Genomic DNA, 23,241 nt, shown 5'->3' with positions numbered 1-23,241 from the left:
GATCGCTGCGCGAGCAGAAAAAAGTTTTCTGCGAAAGAACCGATCTTGTGTTTTCATGCACTACAGCCGCTACAGTTCGACATGATTAACTTGCACCAACTCGTCCAATGTTCGGCATTGCGTAAGTGATAACCACTACTGATATTATATCGCCATCTAGTAGTAAGGGCACTCCCTTATCGTTAATCCTAGGGAAGTTCTTAGATTCGTTGTACTGCGGTAATGAATAATCCTGTTGGCCGACTGGGGCGTTTGAAAACCTGGTACTTGTAAACAAGAAACAGCTAAAGAACGACTTATCATTTTATTCTAACAGTGCGCAGGGCGATGTTTCGTTAACTTCGCCATTACTTGTACTAGTTTTATGTACCGAAACATGTCTTACAGTATGAATCACGCTTGTCTGGAGTGCCCAAGCCGTTCATTCAGCCGCCTTGTTTTGCAAAGGTACGCAGAGAGTGACGCCGTACCGCACACGGTCATACGGCAAGATGCAAAAATTCGAATGTAACAGAGAGTTGGAAAAACGCCAATGTATTCACGAAGGTAATTTCGAATAGGATAAGAGCCAAGTAAACTTGACTTTGAAGGGACCCTGAAACTGTCTTTTAAATTTTTTGTAAGAATTTATTCTACATCATCATCAAATCATTTGCGCCATGAATTGAGCCACGCACAGCATACCAAGGCAGCTGCAAGCAATTATAGTGACACCCTCCTCGACCCTGCTTTGCCTCCTCAACTTGTCAAACAGCCAACCATCACGCGCACTCGACAGGTCAAGCTCCATCGAGCACGCGCCGTCAGGCAACAGAGACCAAGTGTGTGGAAGATCTGCTCTGCAATGTGCCGCCACACTACCAGCTGTTCTTATTATATTCTCTTGTACGGTGACCATCTCCAAAAGCATGCGGACAAACAAAAGGTATATGGGAACGATCACCGATCAGCCTAAACTCGGGCAAAGTGTTTGTGTCTCCAGGGGTGAAGCTACAGCCGCAGACACTTGGATCCTGCGAGCGTTGGGTGGATAACAAACAAAATACGTTGATAGGCTAGTTGGCTCATAATCTTCAAAATTGCATAATGGGAAATCGAACAAGACTTAGAAGGAACACAGATGCACAGGACCTGTTCAGTCTTGTGCTATCCAATTTTGAAGGTTGAGTGGATAGCGAGAGCAAGATGCCCACTGCAGCAATGAGCTGAAGCAACTCCGCTTGCCAGATGGCTTACAAGCCTTGCACGATGTGTCAGCTTTACAAGTCACCACCTGCTAGATTTGTGGCGCACAGCTCTGCTAGGGCATCAATGGTGTCAGAGAAAAAAAAAAATTTGCAATACACACTGTCACGCAGCTCATGTCAACACGGAGCATGTTGTAACACAGGCAGGCGATGCTCGCTGCCAAATAAAAGTTCCATGACTATTACTGTTATTATACTATACTGTTGCAAGTTACAGCTGTTGTAATGCTTATTTTACAGTTGTTCCAGGGCCAGCAGCAGTGACACATATGTTGTATTAGAGACTGCTGCGTCTAATCTCCATAAGCATTATTTTCATTCCGCATGTTTAGGTGGCAAACTTCGTTTAGCAACTTCACTGTTGTGTACCTAGCAGAGATATTCCAAGATAATCAGCTGACAGTCACACAACGAATATGAAGCTGTACACTGTCATAATCACCTTACGCACATACCACAGTGACTTGGAAACTTTTCCAAATCCTTTTTTTTAGATACAAGCAATTTATTACCAGCATGAGAAGAAGTAAAGTGCTAAAATAGTGACTCCATTCCGTTCAGGTGGTTGAGTTTCTTGAGCAGGTGACTTGACGAGGGAGCTTCTGCCGAATTTTGTTTACTAAAGTACAGCTGCCGGCAGGGCACCCATTTCACAGCCCCCCTTGGGAACAAAAAAAACCTCACCACTATTTGAATGTTTGTTTATATCTTGCAATGTTTAAAATACCACTGGCGTAAGCATCCAGAAGCACCTAGAAAGCAGCCCTAGAATAAAGCAAGAGAGGTGAATGACGATAGCCCTCGTTGTGCGCCCTGCAAGCTTGTCCGTCATTGATGTCGACTATGCTCGTAGAACAGGTGAATTACCAGTGAGCCTGAGTAGCCACTAAATGCATCATACTGATAATGAGGTCACAAGTTGTCACCAATTCGGGCACTTGCGCTTCCTTTGAGACCATATTAAAATGCGTTTAAGACTATGTTCATCAGTAATACATGGTTTGAGTTACCTATGTATGCGGGAGAATGGAACACAGAAGATTTTGGCTTTGAAGTTGTGTTGTCAGGGGGCCTTCAAAGGGACCAACAACTGGGCAGAACGTGCTATTAGATCCTGGTAAAAATGAAAAGACCGTGAAATATAGTGACAGATTCCAGCATCCTTTTCGCGTTGCGAATAGGATTTATATTTTTAAATCCTGCTTAAAAGTAACAAAAACCGCTATGTTGCGCAGCCTAGCGGAAGAGCCTTGAAGCTGGATTATGAAGTCAGTCACTTTTCTGTACGTATACGTAGTGTGATGCTGTCATGCACGCCATAATTGGTCCTCAAAGTTAAGAGTATGCATATTATTATCTATCCCCGCTCAGTTCTGTGCTGCCTACGAGGTAAAAGAAGTTGCATGGTGAGAAGCGGCGCTGCCTTCGCAGCCGCCAGTGGCCCATGTCCAGCCGCGGCGCATGCGCGCAGAGTGCACGCATGCGCAGTAAAGCTTCGCGCTAAAACACAAACCGCTCTCGGATTCATTGTTTGCAGCATGTGTTGTCAAGTTTGTTTAAGAGTTCATATTCGCCGCAGATAGAAAAATTCTGATTAAAAATGTTTCACGGCGTTTTCCACGTTACCATTCCATGGCTAGACAATCTGACCAGTTAGCTTTCCATTGCGCTAAAGAAGATAGGTGCCCTAAAAATTGGTTGTCAGTCCCTTTAAGTGGCACAATCAATCAATGCACAGGCATTGTTGAGAAAACAAATGTATTTGCTCGTTTCAGCATTCTGCACATCACAAAAGTGGCTGGCTGTAAACATCTGCAGCCCCACCGCTGTGAGGCATCCGTTGTTCTCCAGTGAAACCCTATTACACTACTACGTATGGTCGCTGTCGCTGAACAGCCATGTGCATAAAAATTAATGTTAAAGATTTGCTAAAAACTGCGCATAACGAGCTGCTGCCCAACATCAACATGCACTATGTGCCCAAGCATGCTGCTGTTGTCAAATTTAACACAAATCACGGTTTTAATTCACGACCTTGAGAAATAGTTGGAATGCCTGTTCTGATTATGGACTGAAATGCACCTTGCACACTTGGTTCAGTGAATATGCTTGGTCAATATGAAAGTTTTGGAGTCTGAACATGCAGTCTGAATAATGTCTTTAATTAGAGACACCAGAGCAAATTTTCACATTGTACTTTTTATTGGCATTTCAGGAGCAACACGGTAGGATGACTAAAGGATGCAACACTTCTGGACGGGAATTACATGTTCAAGAATTGTTTTGAAATGTACAAGGAAGATATTGGCATTCTCCTTCCGCCATCAGCTGTTCAACATCTGCGAGCTGCAAAGGTGAACACACTTTCATGTAAACAGGGCCACGTGCATGCACTGGTACAAGGTTGCTCAGTTGTGCTAGATAGAACAAAACACGGTCCTAGTCTTCATGCACCAACCACAGAAATGAAGGCTGAACGTCAGCTCCACAAGTGAAAGCAGGTTTCTAGCAGCCTCATATTAACGGTCACTCTGTTTAACTCTATCATAATTGCTCATTCCTCTGCTGTATGTGTGTGTGCATTTATCTGCTAGGCAATCATCGTCTAAACAAACCATAATACTTTGGTGACTTGGCACTATCAAAAAAGAAAGAATTAGGAGAGGAACAAGTGAGGGCAGCACTCTCCTGGCTTGTCCCCCTGCTATTTCCTTTTTTTTCAACAGCGAAGTTCTTTAAAAGGGGCCCTGACACACTTTTTCGGCATGGTTAGAAAACACTGCCGATCGGTAGTCGAGGCTCCTGAGAGCACGCGAGCCAAACATTATAGCGCAGCACAAGGCCTGGAATTTACCATTAATTCTGAAAGTCAGCTAGAAATCGTTCCCTCTTCTTTCTACAAATTATGCCATATACCCAGATTCACGGGCTGTCAGCTGACTTGAGCATCGTCAGCTGCATAGTTAACGTGCCACGTGCCTGCGCATGCACTCACGATGCGTTCGAAAGGAAAAAGAAAACAAATAAAAAGTGCACCAAGTCATGACGTGTAGATGATGTAACTTCTTTCCCCTGTGCCATCCCTCCCCTGCTTAGCTTCCAGTGCGCTCGTTGGGATGAGAGAGAAAGCAATTACAGCGTGCGACAAATCTCTAACTCCGCTCGTACGCACGGATTTAAAAAATTTTTGGGGCGGTTGATTCGTGAGGCAATAAACTCCTTCAAAGAAGCCATTCGACGGTTACTTGTGAAAGAAGTTCCACCGTGAGGTGTTAGCAAAAACTCTACAGGTATGTGCCACAAAAAGTGGATATGTGCCAAGCAGCTTCTAGCATAGCATAGCTTTGCATAGTATAGTATAATACGGGGTGGGAAAGGAAGTGAGGGTAAGGAGTAATGTTAGGAGGAGCGGAGACCGTAAAGCATAGCACAACAGTCTTGTATAGTATTGGAGGCGAGGAGTTATGGAGTCATCCTCTTATCGGATGCACCGCACTTGCGTTCTAGGTAGGATAATGCCGGCGCACTCCTCATAGGTTTCGCTATCGGCGCTCTGTGAAAACATCACGTGGAAGCCCTAACGGACATTTCTGTGGATACTTTCAAACGAAAGAAGTTTTTACAATCAAAATAATAATCTTGGATGAAAAGAAAGCACAGGGTTGCTTACAGGCGCTATCTGTTTACATAAATTGTACAGTGGGTGCACATTGTGAGCGGTCGCCGTGATGGGGCATCCCCAAACAATCTTCTTGCATGAAATGTGGGCAATCCCTAATGGTGAATTTAGGTGCGAGGAAACCAGCGAAACTCAAAAACAAGGACGATAGAAGAAGGCACATTCAAGCACACACCGTTTCCGGCGATGGTGTGCGCTTAAATGTGCCTTCTTCTATCGTCCTTGTTTTTGAGTTTTGCTGGTTTCCTCGCACCTAAACATGAACTAACCGGCCCAGATTTTCACGCTTCTGAATGGTGAATTCCACTGGTGGATTCGGAGTGGCCGACGAACTCTGCGCCGGAGCACTCCACTCCGGCGGAGAGCAACCGAAGGAAATCTGTCAATGGAACACGAGGGCCCCGCCAGACCAAATGGTAGGGGCCGCTAGTGCACATTTGCTTCGCAAGCGCCTAGCATTCCTTGCGTTTTGCGCCGTTTTCACCTTCACGGGCGCGAGCGGAGAGAACGGGTGCGGTCAGACAGCACATTGCATCGCGCATGCGGTACGCCACGCTCTGCGTGCACGCGCTGGGAGCTTGCGACTTCCGGTCGAATCCGCCGCTTTTCGCGGAGTAGAGGGAGCTGCTCCAGATCTGCCAATGAAACATACAGGGAGCACTCTCAATCCGCCAATGGAATGGACTTGCTCTGAATGGAGCAGAAAAACTGCTACCGAAAGTGCTCCGAATCTGCCAATGGAATTCACCAAAAGAAATATACTCTTACAGTGGTCCGTCTGTATAAATAAATGGATCATACGAGAATGAAGCCTCAATTAAGCGATGACGCAGCCGTAGCATAAATAAGCATCTATAATAGACCTCTACCAGCCTACGTCACTCACTCCCCGTGCGTCAGGTCACGTGACCTCTCGGCGCACGTGCAACCGCGGGTGGTTGGCAAAACATTCCCGCTGCCGGCTCAGCGTGGTACAGTCGCACGGTGTTGGGCGCACGTTTTTTTTTTCTTTGGAACCTTTTTCTGAATCTTTCGGTTCCAAGATTATTTGTGGTATGTGTCAAAGAACATATAAATGTGTCGTGGACTGTGTGACGAAAAATTTGCCACGCTGCTGGCTGTTTAACTTGGAGAAGTGAACCCACGTGGTGGTTTGTGCAAGGAACAGCGGCATCGTCTTCGAAAATGTGCCGCGTTTACTGTGGCGTGTAGTGTGCGTTGAAAGGCAGCGACGATATCGGCTCACATTTGCGGACGTTGAAACTGACAATATTGTGTGGTGTGTGTTGTGTGAATAACGATGCATCTTGTTTGCGAAAACATCGGCACGCGTTGTTTCTAACAGGGCAATTTGCAGTGACCGGTTGTCGACGGAACATCAGGATTGGACATTTTTATTTGACGCGATGATCTGCGAGTGCGTACATCTCAGTGTTTGTGCTGCGTGCACAAAAAAGAAAAAAAGAAAGGGCATGGTGTCCGAGCTTAAAGGTGAGACTACGCATGAGCTACCAGCGTGTTTTAGCATTGCGGAACATGCACGTATGGTTTACCACGGCGAATATCCAGAACCATACGCGTATCGCCTTTTATTGAAGATATACGTCATAATGGAAGCAGTGGAGATTCTTGTTTGTCATATTCTAGTTAGCTTATCTTTACGGCTCGATATTTATGAAGTGACATTCCGAGTTTGTGTACCAAGTCTAAAGGAGAGGAGCAAGTATGGAAACACGTTGTAGGCATCAGATACAGCGACGTAACCGCGCAAGAGAATATTTATAATTAAATTATTGGTGTTCAACATCTCTAAACTGCTCAGTGGATTATGAGGAACGCGGTAGGGGATAACTTCGCTTTCATTTTCACGGGGATTTGTTAACCGAACGCAGGCTAATGCGTGTTTCCTTCGTTTTTTTTTTCTTTGATTCATCTCTGATCAGAACTTTGCGCCGTGAGTGAGAATCGAATCCGTGACCTCGCGCACAGTAGCCGCCAATGCTGTACATCGTTTAAAATTGCAGTGCAGATTTCGCGACGGAAATTCATGGCATGCTAATATTTCTCCAAACACCAGTGGCCGTGAAAATGTACAACGTTCGCTTCCGAGGAGCATAAGATTTTTTTATGGCTGTCATCCCCGACGAGCAAATCATATGTTGAACTAACAGAATCGTTCATTACAGGCAGTAACTCTTCCTTCTAACAGCTGTGAGTTCAGAAAACAGCAATTTGCAAAAACTTCTATCGAAGTAAAGCAGACACACGCCGCGCTGCTATGCAGAGAGATCCCGCCGGCGGAACTTTCTTGCCAACCAGCACCTGCTCCGAAGGCGGGACTTGGGGGCGGGACACTGCCAGTGACGTCACACTGTTTGCAAACAGGGAGAGGTCTATTGTCAGTGTTGTAGGCATTACTGAGAAAAAGTAACTAAATACGTTACCCGTTACACTAACAAAAAAGGAACGCGTTACCGCCCTACGTTACCTTTTAAAAAGTTAACGTGTTACCATTACATTTACCGAAAAAAAGTAACGGATGTTACTTTTGCCGTTACTTCATGGTCAGAAATATTAATCACTGCATTATTGCTGCAGGAATCCCAAGTAACAATTTTATAAAGCTGATGTTTATATATTTACATAAAACTTCTAGCCCAAATGACAATTTTACGTGAAGTACAGATTTAAGGAGAATAAGTTGGACAAATGTATCGTACCTTGGCAAGAGTATAGTTACCTAAAGTCGCCTGGACAGTTAGATGTGATGGCTTCTAACTCGCGTGACACATGGTAAAGCCATTTTAAACGTGAAGCATTTCTTAGCGAACCAAAGGCACTTTGAACGTTTCTATGTATACTTATCTACTTATCTAGCTACCTACATCTGGTGTTCTAACTTAGTGTGGGCCAAAACTGGCATCGGAGGGTAAGAGAATTTGACGAACACAATAGTCTGGTCATGACATGAATAATGTTAAAATCCTTTCGCATACGTCGTCAAACCCTTTCCTCTACATACGTGTGGTACACACCCGTATACCACGGGCTGCAGTATGCGGGTATGTGCCACGGGTGACTGACAGTATATATCAACCCAGGAACGGCGAGAACAGACATTGGTAAATTAAATGCGAGTGCGTTAAGAAAAACCGATATCAGCAGCGTTGACCTAACGAATTCAAACATTAAAAATCAGGACCCCAGCAGAAAATCAAACCCAGGCATTCAACGTGGCAGTCAGGTATTCTACCACAGAGCTACGCCAGGTCTTGAAACTGATTTCAGAAAAAAAACCCAACACAGGCGTAATGTCGGTGCAAGGTCAGTTGTGGTTGCAATGCTGGCTATCTAATTCTATAACAAGGCAATAAGCAATACTTACATACTCCTATGATTCAGGCGTCATGTCGGGATAATTTTAATGGCGGTTCCAGTGTTAGCTCTGCTTTTCAAGCAGTCTAATAAGCTTTACATTTGTATTCCTTGGCTCAAAGCCAAAAAATGCAGCACGCACAGCTACTCGCTGACTGCTTTGCATGGAACCGATTCCCACAAGGCGAGGGATATGCCGAACTTTTTTCGCAGTGTGACTGCACAAAAGAAGATTTTATCATCAACGCTCTTCGTAAAGAAACATCACGACCTGTATAATTGCCGCGAGAATTGCGAGCGTTTATGTGAAAGTGTTCAAGATCAGCCTAATTCGTGGAAAAATTTAATAACTACAGAAACGTGTACCCACAGTTGATCGAAAGAAGCACATTCCTTTTTGAAAACAAAGTTACCGCACAGATTACTGTAAGGAGAAGTTTCCACAACTTCTTGTTGAATTTAAGCAACAGCTGCATTTCAAAGCTGTCATCGTAAAGATTGCCTCTCTTAGTGAATACGTCCGCACCTATACGTTAAATAGGCGCTCAGCAGACGAATTGGCCGGCAGCAGTTACAGTTCGGAAATAGTAACGAGTACGTTACGAAGTTACTAAGCTCACGTTTTCATATTGCTGTGCTTTCAAGTGTTGTCAAGTGCTCAGCTGAAGCGGGAGAACTCCTCATTTAGTCAAAATTGCAGCGCAGGTACTATTCAAAAATATTGTTTTCAGCACATGTCGGTGCTCCCTAAGCAGACAATGCTACTGGTGATCATGTCTATCTGTCACATTGACAGTGGCGCCAGCTTTTCCAGTGGTGGGCCTCATGCCCGATAGTATGGAAAAGGGAAGGGAAACAGAAGTGAGTGTGAGGAGGAGGGGAGACCGGTGAGGCATAGCATATTCTTTAATAGTACACTATTGCAAGGAGTGGAGAGGGTGAGGAGGAGGGGGATGCCACCAGCTTTGTTTCCTCAGTCTTCGCGCCAATAGTATGTAGCTGCCCCCAGTTTTTTTTTTCTCTTCACTTACTGCCGCATTCAAAGACGAACTTTATACTTAACTTTTGACTTGTGTGTGTAACCGGCGCTTAAAGGGGTACTGACGCCTTTTTTTGAAGGCGAGTTTACTCCGCCATACAAATCTCCTGTATGCAGAGACGCCTCTGAGCAAGTGTGAAGCTCAGTAAAGGCTAATCAGATATTTTATGTTTATATGAAAGTAACTTTTTCCATGGCGCACCTACCGACACCGACACTAGCTTGACGTCAGGCTACAGTACTAATTCTGGTGACTTCACACGCAGCAGTCTGGCTAGTTGTGATGACGTCAGGTACCAACACTTCGAAGATGGCCACTTGTGCGTCAGCGAAACGTTCAAAATGGCCGCTTGTGCGTCATCAACGGAGCCACGGTGCTGAGCAGCCGTAGAAACGTCACTATATATTGTGCAAGCACGTGACGAGAAGCTCATACCGTGTTGTGACATCAGGGTATAGTAGGAACCGAAACTAGCTTTTAAAAACATATTGTAATTACTTTTTCAGGGTGCACTTGCGCTTAGCACTACCGTTTGTAGGCTCTTGAGGGCTTGGCCTCGCATTTGACGCAAAAAAACAACTGAAATTTTTCGTGTCAGTACCCCTTTAACACCTTTTAAGAACGAGCCTTGCACTTAGTGCAGCTTTTGTTGGCACTCACTTCAGCACAGTAATTGTAAGGCGGCACTGTCCTTTTATATATTTATCGCTCTCACTTTTTTTTTACAGGCTCTCCTGTATGACAAGGAAGCAGTAGACGCGTCATTCGCAATGCTCATTTTATGTGCTTCCAAGGGATGCGGCCAAAGGACGACCTGCGGATGTGCGAGTCACGTTTATGGGAGCTGCAAAAAAGAATTAAAGTGTATCCCCAGTGTTTGTTATATACTTTTATTATACTATAACAGTATATTTCTGAACAAACCATCTGAAACATGGCGGATCGGTGGCACTGCAGAAAGCCGATGGATGCTTGTCAAAGCATAGAAATACACAAAGCAGCATAAAATCTTGCCACTTGTGTGGCCGTTGCATCTTTCCCTTGCCCCAAGGAAGCACGCAGCGCAGTGAAGCAGACTTACGAGCTGCCGTCCAAGGACGCGGCACATGCTCAACATAAATTTTTCTCACTTAAAACAAAAATCACTATAATTTCAGAATCGAATTTCCTTTGTACACCATTTGAAACAAGTGCAATTTTAATTTCACTGCATCACCAAACTGCATGTGCCTGAACATGAGTCATGCATTTCTTTAACTCACTCTCAATTCCAAATAGCGTTACAGAGGAGAGTTGTTAATACATGTACATTATACAATGTTGGCGACAAAGGCGAGGAGGTGGTTCTATTCAGATGCTGTCTTTGGCAGAATTGAATCAAAAAAAAAAAAAAGTTCGTCTGGCAATTTGGCACTTGGACTTCGATGTCGTCTATTCGTATTTCTGTGTATATGGGTGGTGCGACACCCCATTTACACATTTTTCTATGTTTGCGCCCCTCATTCTTTGAAACTTCTCGGTCATCGACCGCCATACTTTTTTGACACACCCCTTATTCTTTGAAACTTCTCGGTCATCGACCTCCATACTTTTTTGACACACTTACTGGCAACTATCCTGGCATGTGGTGTTATTGTATTGTGTTGATATACATTGTAGAATTTTTTAAAAATTCTCAGAATGGACGCAGAATGGCCTTTTTGCTTCACCACAAAGCATATCGCGAGACAGAATAGCGGACGCAATGGGAGGAAATAAGAAATCACCATTCCTTTTCTAGCAACCACTATGGCAACGTTCAAATCCCTCCCAAGGACACAGAAAAAAATTTTCTTACAATGACAGTTTCATGAAGGAAGCCGAATATTGCACAAAAAAGCTTGGCCACGATTTTTAGAACAGAATCTTGAGAAGTACGAGTGCAATGACGCGGACGTTTGGCACAGAAGGACCCTATCAAAGAGACGCGCCACGGTGGTGTGAATATGGTGCTCGACTGCTGATCCGAAGGGCGCGGGAACGAATCCCGGCCATGGCGGCCGCATTTAACTTATAAAGGATGAGCGATAGACGTTAATGATACCCTGAGACGAGAGACGATTCTGTACAAATGCTGTGTGGCCAGGTTCATGTGACTACAGGTTGTCTAAATCGTCTTGCTATACTTTAAATATTGCAATCTATGCACACTGCTCTGAAGCCCATATTTCTGTCCACCTTTTCTTGGAGAGCAATTTCATTCGTACAATCTCACTTCTTTCCATGTGGTGTCTATTTGTGACCATGCGGAAGAACAAATGCGATATCGTTTTAAAAATCCGGACAGAAAGTTCTCCTAGTTCGTTGGAATCGATCGAGAACTGAGGACATGTTTCGAACGAGAACAGAAAACACGATGCGTCGTCTATTCTCTAAAGTCCGTGTATGCGCAGCTCACGCTCTTCCACATTAAACACGCAGGCCTTGGTCGCTATAGTTAACGCGATATTAAAGCAGAAAAGCGTCATTCCCAAATGCAAGGGCAGCGGTAGCCGTAGAAGCACTACATATTCGCCTTACCAGGCGGGCCGCGCAAGTTTGTGCAGGATGCAGTGGCGTTTTGCTTACCTTCTGACGACCAGTAGGCAAAGTGTCGCATATCAAATATTGGTGCTTGATGCTCCGGGTGGTGCTACATAGGACCACCACGTATATATCCATATAGATTTCACAATGTCACGTAGAACAGCGCAGAAGTTTGGAAGTTGAACGCACGCGTTGGAGCCAGAAAAGTAAACAGGAAGTCGCCACGACGCTTGCAGCAGGAAGCAGGTGGCGCTTCGCGCAATCAGAAACCGAAACCGAAATCGCGATTTTTAAGCGCCTTCAATCGATCCGTCATTTGCGGGCGCCAATCATAAATGCATAAAATAGAGAACTTTTTCTCCATGGGAAACATTTATTACTGTGTAACATACTTCTGGGTTATTTGGCTGAGCTCAAGGTGTGGAACAAAGATAGTCTCGCGCTTTTCCACTCTCGCTGAGGCTTCGCAACATTTTGATCTGCAGAAACCAGCCGTAGATAAAAAAAAAATAAAATCGATTAGTGACGTCATGTTGACTGACCGGTAGTAGGGTTCGGCGCGAAGTTCAAAAATTCGATTTTGTACCTTTTTTTTGTGTGATAGCAAAAAAAAATTTGATTGCAAAAACAAAGATTAAAGGTCCCACTCATTAAGAAAATCAATTTTTGCCACTTGCGAAAGATTATGACAATTAAAACATTACAAGCTACTACACTTCAGAAATAGCCCTAGCTTTCTGTCCTAAGTCTCTATCTCAAAGATTGGCTCTCAATGTATTATGGAGAAAAACACAATTGAAGAAAAAAGGATGAGCCGCTGTCACCATGGTGAAGCCCTCCATCGACATCTTCCTTTATTAGAACACACTGAATGGATCCTAATGATGACTGTGCCACTCCTAGTCTTCTACACACTTGTCAACACAAGATGTTGCTGTTCAGTGAGCACTTACTTGGTACGTTAAATGACATTTGAAGTCGGGATCATGGCGGAATCCAGTCTGGCTAGGAGGGTACATTTGAAATAAAAAAGAGAGACAGACCAGTCCAAACAAAATGTTTATGACGTTTCGTCTTCCAAATAAAACGAGCCACTTCTGATGATGTATTCATCGTGAACAAGGCTTCCATGCTGGAAGTCGAAACGTCATCAATGTTCTGTTTAGAATGGTCGGCGCCCCCTTTTTGTTTCGTAGTTAAATAAAATTTTAAGCTGTGTGAAAAGTGAAATTATTTCATTTGAGTCAGTCAAGATTTCAGTTATAAAGACTGCTTTATTTTTGTGCAATAAACATAGCTCATACAATTTCACTAAAAGAGTTTGAAAGAACAACACTCAGCCTCAAGGAGTCTTACACAAGAGGAAGTAATGGAATGCACACACACACTGGGTGTCTGTGCTTGTACAATTCCTCCTTCCCTACATACATTTTGAACTATGTACCAGCAGTCCCAGCATCAGTCTCTTCAATAAAGTAATCGTTCTGTTTACCAAAAAACATAATGATGGGAAAACACACTCCTACATAGAAGAATATTATTCGAAAGCTGAAGAACAAAAGAAAGCATGGCAAGATCGCTACCGCTATGGTTATACAGTGACAAAATAATGTTACTGAAATCATTTCCATCAAAGAAAGACTAGTGCATTCAACATAAGCTTGGTAACGTTTTTATGAAAAAAAGTTTTTCTGCAAGTATGATGACTGCTTACCGGTCTCCTAAAGTAGAATACACAGTACTACTTTAAATCATTTACAGCTTTTAAAAACACATAGGGTGGACCCGTACGGCTCTTGTCCCCTCTGCATACTTTTAGTTCCGTTTAATGGGCCCCTGACAGCAAAATCAAGACCTCGAGATGTTTGTGTTGTTTGATTGTCCTGCACACGTGGGCACTTCTGGCCAATTAATAGTGGCAAACGTTACCTTTAAGATATCTTAATTTGGTTTTAAAGTAAGCGTGAGCGCTCATCTGAGTTGGCAGCACCTTGTGACACCTCCACTAATATGACATAGATGAAGGCCCCGTGTGACGTTCCACAAGAAAAGCCAGTATTGTTGACGTCACAAAAGATGGACAGGATGCACACAATACCACCACTGGCACCTGACGAGGGCTATTGTTTCTCGTCCCTCTCGCTCAGTTGTCGGGCTGCTCTCAGGGTGGTTTTGGCTGCTTAAGCCAGGAATGCTTTTCATTTTCCTGAGGGGACATGCACTTAACCGGCTTAGCTCATACCGAAGCACCCACATCGTTTCATTCTTTATCGCACGCGGGGCCCCCGATTTGAAAACTGCGCTGTCAATGTCACCAAACCTTTAGCGCACAATGTCCTAGGTGCTTCCCCGCTGTGGGGAAGTAGTTTCTTACAATCTCAGGCGGGTGTTTCAAAATGAAGCTAAAAGTGGCCAGAATTAGACACACTAGCATTAATTATACGATATGTCAGAGCATTTATGACTCACTCAATTTCGGCATTTCCAGACACAAGGCTACAAATTACAGTAAAAAAAGTCACAAGGGGTCCTTTAACTTTTCGCATCCTTTTATGGTGTTTATTTAAACACCGGTGCATTTCTCCTTCACACGCAGGGAGTGAGCATGCATACTTTGGTCATTAAAGCATAAATCAAAGAAAAGTAATACATAATAGAAAGAGAAGAGAGCTGGGCTGCTGGGAGAGAAGCATGAAGTCTACCTCCAAGCAACAACAAAGATTCATCTATGTGTGTATGGCAGCTCACATGAGATGGCAAAAAGTACATGGTTTAAAAACTTTACCTTGAACTTTATGGCTAGTTTTTTGGCGGAGCCAGTGTTCCAAGAGTTATGCTCATTGAGATGAGGAAGAGCAGCCTATGGCCAAGTGATGTCGGGCCACTTCTTGCGTCTTTTGAAATAGCTAAAAGCACCAGCAAAGCATACTTAAACGCAGCTCGTCAGCCCCTACTTTCTCCATGGGGTCGGATCCCCCTCCACAGGCGTTACGACTGAACTTGCAGCACGGGCACCTGCACAAATAAAGGTTGTATTTTGCACACTATAGTACAGCTGAAAACCCTATTGCATTCATTCTCATAAATGTGAATCACAAAAACTGTTCATTAGTTTAAAGGGACACTAAAGAAAAACAATGAATCGGTTTAGATCGATGAATTGCGCTCTGAGAACTCTAATGTCATTAATTTCGCCATCATAGGTTTATTAATAGAGGAGAAAATCAAGTTCAAAGTTTCATTTTTTAAATTTCATGCCGAAATCTCCCCACGTGATGTCACGGTTTTTAAAGTGTATTTATCGTATTTTGGCACCATTGGCTCAACAAAATTACCCCAAACTTGGTATGTTAAGTCTATGGCACCCTCAGAGGACAATGTACTTCACTTTTACCGATTAGGATCTACGTAGTCCCTACTAGGCGCCGTCATGGCAAATGACGGCGCCTACTAGGGACTACGTAGATCCTAATCGGTAAAATGAAACTTCAAGGTGGCGTCACCACCCACATTTTGTTTTTGCGTGTTTTCTCACAGCAAGCGTGGTGTTTTTGGTATTGCGAAAGAGTAGTTTACTAATATGAGAAAAATCGTGTTGCTCTTTAGTGTCCCTTTAACTCTAGGCTGAGAAGGTAGCAGGGTTTGTACAGGTTTCGATAGCCCAATTCCAAGGGACTTTAAAATCACTACTGAAAGTTTCTCAAGGATATAAAGCAGCATCCCAAGTAGAAGCTTTTTGCAATAACAATGTTTCCAAATGAATATCGTTAGCTTTACAGATTAAGAATACAAAATTGGTGTCTGGCTCACACACAGCACTTTATTAAAGCTTTGGCTGCATAAGGACAGTGGACATTGTTTGAGCTAGAAGATTTAGATATAGAGTTAGATACAGAGTTAGATATAGAGGAGAAAAAAAAATAGCACAAGTGCTGGAGGTGAAGTCAAGTCACCAGGAAGAAAGTTGAGAGGAAGTAGACCAGGTGAGGAAATTAAATGAATGGTAGAAGACGAACGGTGGTGAAGGCAGGCTAAAAACAGGGCGGGAGCCATAACAGGAGTACGGCATGTGCCCTCGGAGTTGACCTGATGAACGTTTACCTATACATAGCAGCTGATAGTCAATATTAGACACCATATGCAAAGAAATTGAAGCATGTTCCGAGAAAGAAAACAATTCCAGGAATTTGAAGGGCCGTGAAAATGTGCTTTTCAATTTCAACTGTTTTCAAGGGCTTCAAGCACCTGTACACACTCTGATGTAACCACAAGCAGGTTTCAGATGATATTCTTAGAGGACTACATAAATATACTTTTCGTACCAATCTAGATAATGGTGTCCCCGCAGTCTGCAAAAAGACAAAGTGGTAAAGTTTATTGGTGCTGTTACGCTGACTGTATGTCAATAAAGAGAGCTAGGGCACTGTACAAGCCAAAGTTCAACCAGAGGCCAATACACAATAAAGACTTTTCACTCACCCCTACTTTGCACTTGGGTGGGCCTCTATTGCAACTGTGAGAGGCATGTCAAAATAATAATGCCCGAAGAAGAAATGCATTGTCAGTGCATCCACATTGTACCAAATAACTCGTAAAAAACAGTGCAAAAACAATGGATGAACACAAAGAGACAACTCGTTTGTCCGTTTGTGCACTGTTTTTTATGATACAGGACAACCAACTAACCAGAATTACCACCCTTTCGAATTGCCAAATAACTCATGCCCTTTCACATGGCAGATATGCATCCTTTTTCAGTGCAGGGCAAGTAATGCAGGAATTTGGCACGAATTCTCATGTGGTGTAACTGCCAGGACCGCCCGTATCATGACTCCATTGCCGATGGGGGCTTCTCAAAGACCAAGAGTTGTTGACATGTATGACAAAGCGATACGAGAATATTAAGAAAATGGTTTTGCAGAAAAAGTACCCGCGCACGTATGGAGGATGAATCGTGTGCCATTTGGAGCCGCATCAAGCCCGTTTCTTCTTAGTGCCACTCTTCATCATCACTTTGAGAATACCACGGGAGAACACGAAGAGATGACCAGCGGTTTAAAACACCAGTTTTATGTCGACGACATTGTGGCCGAAGCAGACACAGCGGAAGCAGCTTTGCTGGTCTGCAATAATGCACCTAATGTTATCAATGAAGCAGAAATGCATCTGCGTAAATGGACGACAAATTCCACAAGTCTTCAACATCTCAGTGAAGAAAGAGAAGGCATTAATAAAGATATTCGTTTAACAGTTCCTAAGAACAAGAAATTACTGGGAGTTCTTTAGTACCCTGAAGATGACGTGTAAAGGCTTGACACCTCCAATATTATGCAGCTCGTAGCATCCATGAAGACAACGAAGAGGAATGTTTTAAAGGCAGAAGCTGAGATGTACGACCCATATGGCTTTCTGTCTCCATTCACAGAGCTTCAAAGGAACTAAAAAGTATGTGTGAGTCAGTCCGAGATGAACGCATACTTCAGTACTTCAGGCAGAATGGAATTAAATGGAAGTTTATAGCGGATTGCGCCCCATGGTGGGGCGGTTTCTGGGAACGGCTGATACGTACAGTAAAGACAGCACTACAACAGGCCTGGAAGACAGCCTTGCTGAACTATGTTGAATTAGAGACCGTGTTGACAGAAGTTTAATCAATAGTACACTCTTGTCTGTTGACAGTAATACCAAGTCAGCTGGAGGAGCCACGGCTTACACCGGCTCATTGTCTGATTGGTCGAAGGTCAGTCTCCATTCCTGACGACGAGATCACGGAGACGAAGCCTAGTTTGACCAAAGATGAACTACAAAGGCGTTGGAGGCAAAGAAAAGCATGCCTTGATGCCTTCTGGAAGAGATGGCACAAGGAATATATTTTACAGCTACAATCAGCTCACCACATCAATGGCACTGCTTGTAGTAAAAGTAGGAGACGTCGTACTTATCATGAACGAGAAATCTCCAAGGCTCTTATGGGTACTGGCCGTGATCGAAGAGACATTTATGGGTCGTGACGATCATATTTGTCTGTGTCTCCTGAGAAAGTGAGACGGAAGGAAAGCACGAAAAGCTGTGCAACACCAAAGGGGCTATGCCTCTGGCTATGCCAGTGGTACAAATGAACACTTTCTAGACCAATTATACCTGTCTGCTTTGGTTCAATTTTTCCTTAATTTTTTTTTTTACTGAAGGCACAATTAGCTGAGGGCTTTTGCAAATGCCAGAGAGTTGAACATTTTTACAAAGACCTTAACGGGAAGACTGGACAAGGATTCAAAGCAGCTTCCAAACACTGCCATCGCATTGCGACTGCAATGATCTCTCAATCATGAAGTATTGGACAGAAGAGGAAATTCCTGCATTTCCGCAATGATTCACTCACCCTATATCATTCCAGCTGACTTTTATGAAATGGAAAATTAAAGGCAATCATCAGTACCATACAGTGACTCATAACAGTTTATCCCAGGGTCACTGACCCATGGAACAGGATTCAACGTGCCTGTCTGAACACTGCTAACGCACTGCAGCTGCAGCATGACAGCACATAGCTGCAATGGTCCCTCAATGACGAAGTATTGGACAGAAAAGAAAGTTCCTGCATGTTTACAATGATTCGCTCACCCTACAATATTTCAGGTAACTTTCCTGATTGCCAAGAAATGGTTCGTGACAGTTAAATTCATCACACACCCATGGGACAACTTAAATATAGTTCTGTGACTAGAGACATACATATAAGTAATGTGTAGCTTCCTAAGGAAATGAAATTCAGTTAAAACTCGACCGAACAAAACACAATTTTATGGAGTTCCTGATCTCACAAAGTATTTTGTGATTTCCCAGCAAATACCCATAGGGCTGAAATTAATGAATTAGCTCGGCCACAAAACCCGATTTAACAATGTTTTCTTGGAAATAACTGCGTAAAAAGTGGTGATTTCCATTTATTTTGCAGAGATGGGTTTTTCTTCGAGCGTGCACTCTAACGCTTTAGTTTGATGAGGCTGGACGCTCCACTGTGCCCATGCATGGAGCAATGGACTCAGCCGTCAGTAGCGTTCTTACGTACCGGATGATGCTACAGGCGGCGGTGGCTGGTTTCGTGGCACTAATAGTCTCCTTGCAACTTTCTGCCTTGGCCTGCTCGCACAAACACTTCGTTCGTTCTCCACGTATATGTTCGCCCATCACTGCTTCACGTAATGGTCTTTCTGGCTTGCATCACCTGGACAAAGGCGACAAGGGAGCCTCATGTCAGAGCCACCCTCAGGCCGGCCTCACGGACTTTTCACCTGGGCAGCAATCAGATTAATCGCGAGAGCAATGGCCTGGTAACTTGTTGTTATATGTTACAATTTTAGATTTCAAAGAGCCAAAAAATCCCATTCTCGATTTTACGAACTTCCTGATTTAATGAAATCATTCAAGTGTCCTCATCACTTCATTAGATCGAGTTTTAACTGAATACCGTAAAATCCGGAGCAAGCACCACTCCCACGGTGAAAGATAATCGGACAAGATTTGGAGGGAGGCCCTTGCTCGGTCACGGATCAAAATTCAATATGGAGGTGGAAGAGCCGCACGTGCTTCCAATGAAATGTGTTTAAGCGAATAAAAACACTGAATGAAGCAGTGTAAAAGGGCGGGAGGCAGACGGGGGCACTTGCTCGGTCCCATTTGCAGATATTTCAAATATCCAGAAAAAAGGAGGGGGCGCTTGCTCGGGCTTTTACTGTAGGTAGGCAGAAGAAATTTTTCAACATCAAGTGTGGATGGTGAAGGTACAACTTAATTACATTCTCAATAGACCTTGGTTGTGCTTTGAGCCAAGTGTCGATAACACCATGTGTAGGCTAGTACCTTCGGACTATTATGAAAGGATGGTGCATTATGGACAGTACCGCTACTGCACCAGAGTGGCAGCTGCACCCTTGCATGTTGCTGTAATCCTATACTCGGGGGACACAGAAAGCATGTTTGCCATGTTATTGTAGCATATAGCAGATATTGTAGCATATAGCAGACAGAAGAGCAGTCTAGCCTACGACATTTTCACTCAATAAGCAAGTTTGACTGGTGAGAGTGACAAGCAATGTTACACAAGGGTCTTCCAGGAAGCGTAAGGCTGCTGGACTGTGCACCCATTGGCCTTTTGCAAAGTTGGTTGCTTGAGCTAACCTCATTCTTGCTGTTCATGCCTTAAATAAAGATGCATATATCATGCTGTATATAGTCATACCTTTTTCATTTACATTTGTTTTTTATTGCAACTACTTTAAATGTATCACTCTCACAATCCTTATAACCATTACATGGTGCATAATCTTACTGAAGGGCAGCTAAGCAGGCACATGCGATACGCTGTACAAAAGAAGAGTGAACGCTTCTCGTCTTTCAGTTTATATTTTCCGTCAGTACGCTTACAATTCAGCTTACAATTAGTAGAAGGCTTTTTACAAACACACCAGATGCGAGCGCACTAAACACGTTGAAGTGCTGTCTGGTGAACTGTGGCACTTGTATCAAACTAGCGAACGAAGAGCGCCTGTTCCTCTTGCAAGCAGCTGCAATCCCTTGGAAACATGGAGCGTGATGACGCTTCATAATGTAAGCAAATTCGACATTCAAACCTGAACACTTGCGAAATTGCCACAAAGTGAGAGCCATGTGTTCTTTCACATGACAATCAGACTTCTTTTATGCGCGAAGAAACTGTTCCTATTAGTTGATGAGATAATAACAGTAGCAGTTATCAATTACGCAAAGCCGAACATTGGAAGAGTTCGTGCAAGTTAACCATGTCGAACTGTAGCGGCTGTAGTGCATGAAAACACACGATCGGTTCTTTCGCAGAAGGCTGTTGCTAGGGTTACGTCCAGACGTAACTGTAGTCACCGCTATCGTTACGTCCAGACTAAAGTCCCTAGATTTTTCCCTGTTGAAGAGCAGGGAAAATCTAGGGACTCTAGTCATGTGGCTTCCACAAACGTGAGTACATTATTTTCCTGTTGCTCAGTGAAGGCCCTCTGCGCCCTTCGGGCGCGGCAACCTAATCGTGGCTTCGCCCTCGCTTCGCGAGTGCGGCCATTTCGCTAACGCTCAATGGCCGGTTGGCAGGGTCACGGTCACGCGCTACTGGCCGCTGTCGCGGCCACGCGCTGTTTAGCCCGCGCAGCCTGCCCCTTCGGGGCAGGCGGAGGCGTACGTGACGCAAGAGCCGCGTCGCGCTTCTCTGGCAACAGACTTCAGCAACACCTGAGACAAAAAAAAAAAAATTGCCGCAGCAGCGAGGTTCGAACCAACGTCCTCGCAGTTCCGAGCACGACACGCTAGCCGCTGCGCCACTGAGGCCAATCGGTTCGGTAGGTCTAACGGGCTATATTTGTATTGCCACGCTGGACGTAACTTTTAAGGCTCGTTATTCTTACGTCCAGACGTAACTGCAACGGCTCGTACCATTACGTCTAGACGTAACGCTAGACACTCCCTTCGCAGAAAACTTTTTTCTGCTCGCGCAGCGATCGTGGATGAGCCTCTTGTGCCGCAGTTCGAAATGTTTATCACGCTCCGTATCCACAACGTAAGAACGGCAGCATAGCTATATGATCACGCTCTCTGATATGTAAATGTAACAGGTACGCTGACATTTCAGACTAGCGAAGCAGAACTCGAAATAACAGAGATCGCTACTTACTTGTTGTGGCAAGGCAGCGCATTGCAGCACCTTCGCTCTGTTTCGCCCTCGACGTCCGTCAATCAAGCAAAGGCAGTACTAGACGTTCTCTGAGGCAGTCACGACGAAGTCGCTACAGGACACCCGTTCACGGACTACGTTGTCAAATGGTTGTCAAGACGAAAGCTGCATGTGCTGCATGACTCGCGGTCATCGTCGTCGGCGCAAAGACAAGTCAGACAAGTGACGAACGCGCACAGCCGACACCGACACCGGTCGGGCGAGGCGTTCCAGAAAGCTCCGCCAAGATGTGACGGCGCCACCATCGAAAATCCCTAGAGATTCTCTCCCTAGGTACCTAGCTGTCGAACACAAAAGGATTTTGTACGCTTTCTAGACGCTCGCACGATATCCGCGTGCTGTACCGCAATGGACGCCAGCATGCTGACGCCGACGCACTCTCGCGCTCCCCCTTGCCTGACGACAATACCCATAGCTCAGTGTCTCACAATGCCGTTTCTTCTATCGACATTCACACCATCGCTACTGAACAGCGCAAGGATCACTGGATCGCCTCATTGATAGACCTGCTGACTGATCCATCGGCAACACCATCCACTCGCGCGTTGCGTCGTCAAGCCCACCATTTCGCCGTTCGCGACGACCTCCTCCACCGACGCAATTACGGCGACGGCCGCCAGTGGCTACTCGTAATACCCCGCAGTCTGCGTTCTGACATATGCGAATCGTTCCACTCTGATCCGCAGTGCGCACACTCTGGGGTATCGAAAACCTACCACCGCATTCGCCAACGGTACTTTTGGCGAGGGATGTACCGCTACGTGCAGAAGTTCGTTCGCTCCTGCATCGATTGTCAGCGCCGCAAAACATCAACGCACCTGTCGCCGGCAGTTCTGCAACCTCTGCCTTACCCTGACCGTCCGTTCGGGCGCGTTGGCATAGACTTGTATGGACCACTTCCTCTAACGTCGGCTGGTAATCGCTGGGCCATCGTCGCTGTTGACCACCTTACGCGATACGCCGAAACTGCCGCCCTCCCAGCGGCTACAGCGCGCGATGTTGCTTCCTTCCTGCTGCACCGATTCATGCTGCGCCACGGTCCACCCCAGGAGCTGCTCAGCGATCGAGGTCGTGTCTTCTTGTCGGAAGTCGTCGAAGCCATCCTGAAAGAGTGCAACGTTGTTCACCGGAAAACTACTGCTTACCACCCGCAGACGAATGGCCTCACCGAACGCTTTAACCGCACGCTCGGCGACATGCTCTCGATGTACGTCGCCGCCGATCACACCAATTGGGATGCCATTCTGCCTTTCGTCACCTACGCCTATAATACCGCCCCTCAGAGCACTACTGGTTTCTCCCCCTTTTTCTTATTGTACGGCAGACACCCGTCGCACACAATCGACACAATCCTTCCATACAAGCCGGATCCGTCTGAGTGTGCGCCTATTTCTGCCACAGCCAGACTTGCTGAGGAGTGTCGGGAGCTTGCCAAGACGTTTACTACACATGACCAAGAGCGGCAAAAGAGCATTCGCGGTGACAACACCACTTCTGCGCCCACGTTCCGCCCTGGAGCACTCGTATGGCTCTCAGTCCCTACCACTGCACCTGGCCTCTCTTCCAAACTGCTGCCCAAGT

General features: G+C 45.0%; 3 long non-coding RNA genes across 3 annotated transcripts; 1 reads left to right on the top strand and 2 right to left on the bottom strand.

The window, feature by feature from the left end:
• Positions 1–3,462: 3,462 nt before the first annotated feature.
• LOC119379414 (uncharacterized) lies at positions 3,463–10,224 on the top strand. Its single transcript, XR_005181168.2, has 2 exons — positions 3,463–3,601; positions 10,070–10,224. It is a non-coding gene; the product is annotated as an uncharacterized LOC119379414 (long non-coding RNA).
• Positions 3,491–12,411, bottom strand: LOC119379416 (uncharacterized). The gene is made up of 3 exons (XR_007414870.1): positions 11,949–12,411; positions 8,312–8,519; positions 3,491–3,593 (listed from the first exon to the last, which is right to left on the bottom strand). It is a non-coding gene; the product is annotated as an uncharacterized LOC119379416 (long non-coding RNA).
• Positions 12,412–13,160: 749 nt separating this feature from the next.
• Positions 13,161–21,950, bottom strand: LOC125756911 (uncharacterized). Its single transcript, XR_007414871.1, has 3 exons — positions 21,601–21,950; positions 18,976–19,131; positions 13,161–14,921 (listed from the first exon to the last, which is right to left on the bottom strand). It is a non-coding gene; the product is annotated as an uncharacterized LOC125756911 (long non-coding RNA).
• Positions 21,951–23,241: the final 1,291 nt, after the last annotated feature.

The sequence above is a fragment of the Rhipicephalus sanguineus genome, chromosome 1 (genome assembly GCF_013339695.2).
Source record: "Rhipicephalus sanguineus isolate Rsan-2018 chromosome 1, BIME_Rsan_1.4, whole genome shotgun sequence".
Classification (NCBI taxonomy): domain Eukaryota; kingdom Metazoa; phylum Arthropoda; class Arachnida; order Ixodida; family Ixodidae; genus Rhipicephalus; species Rhipicephalus sanguineus.
The sequence above is the reverse complement of the archived record's forward strand: the minus strand, read 5'-3'. Positions and strand labels throughout refer to the sequence as shown.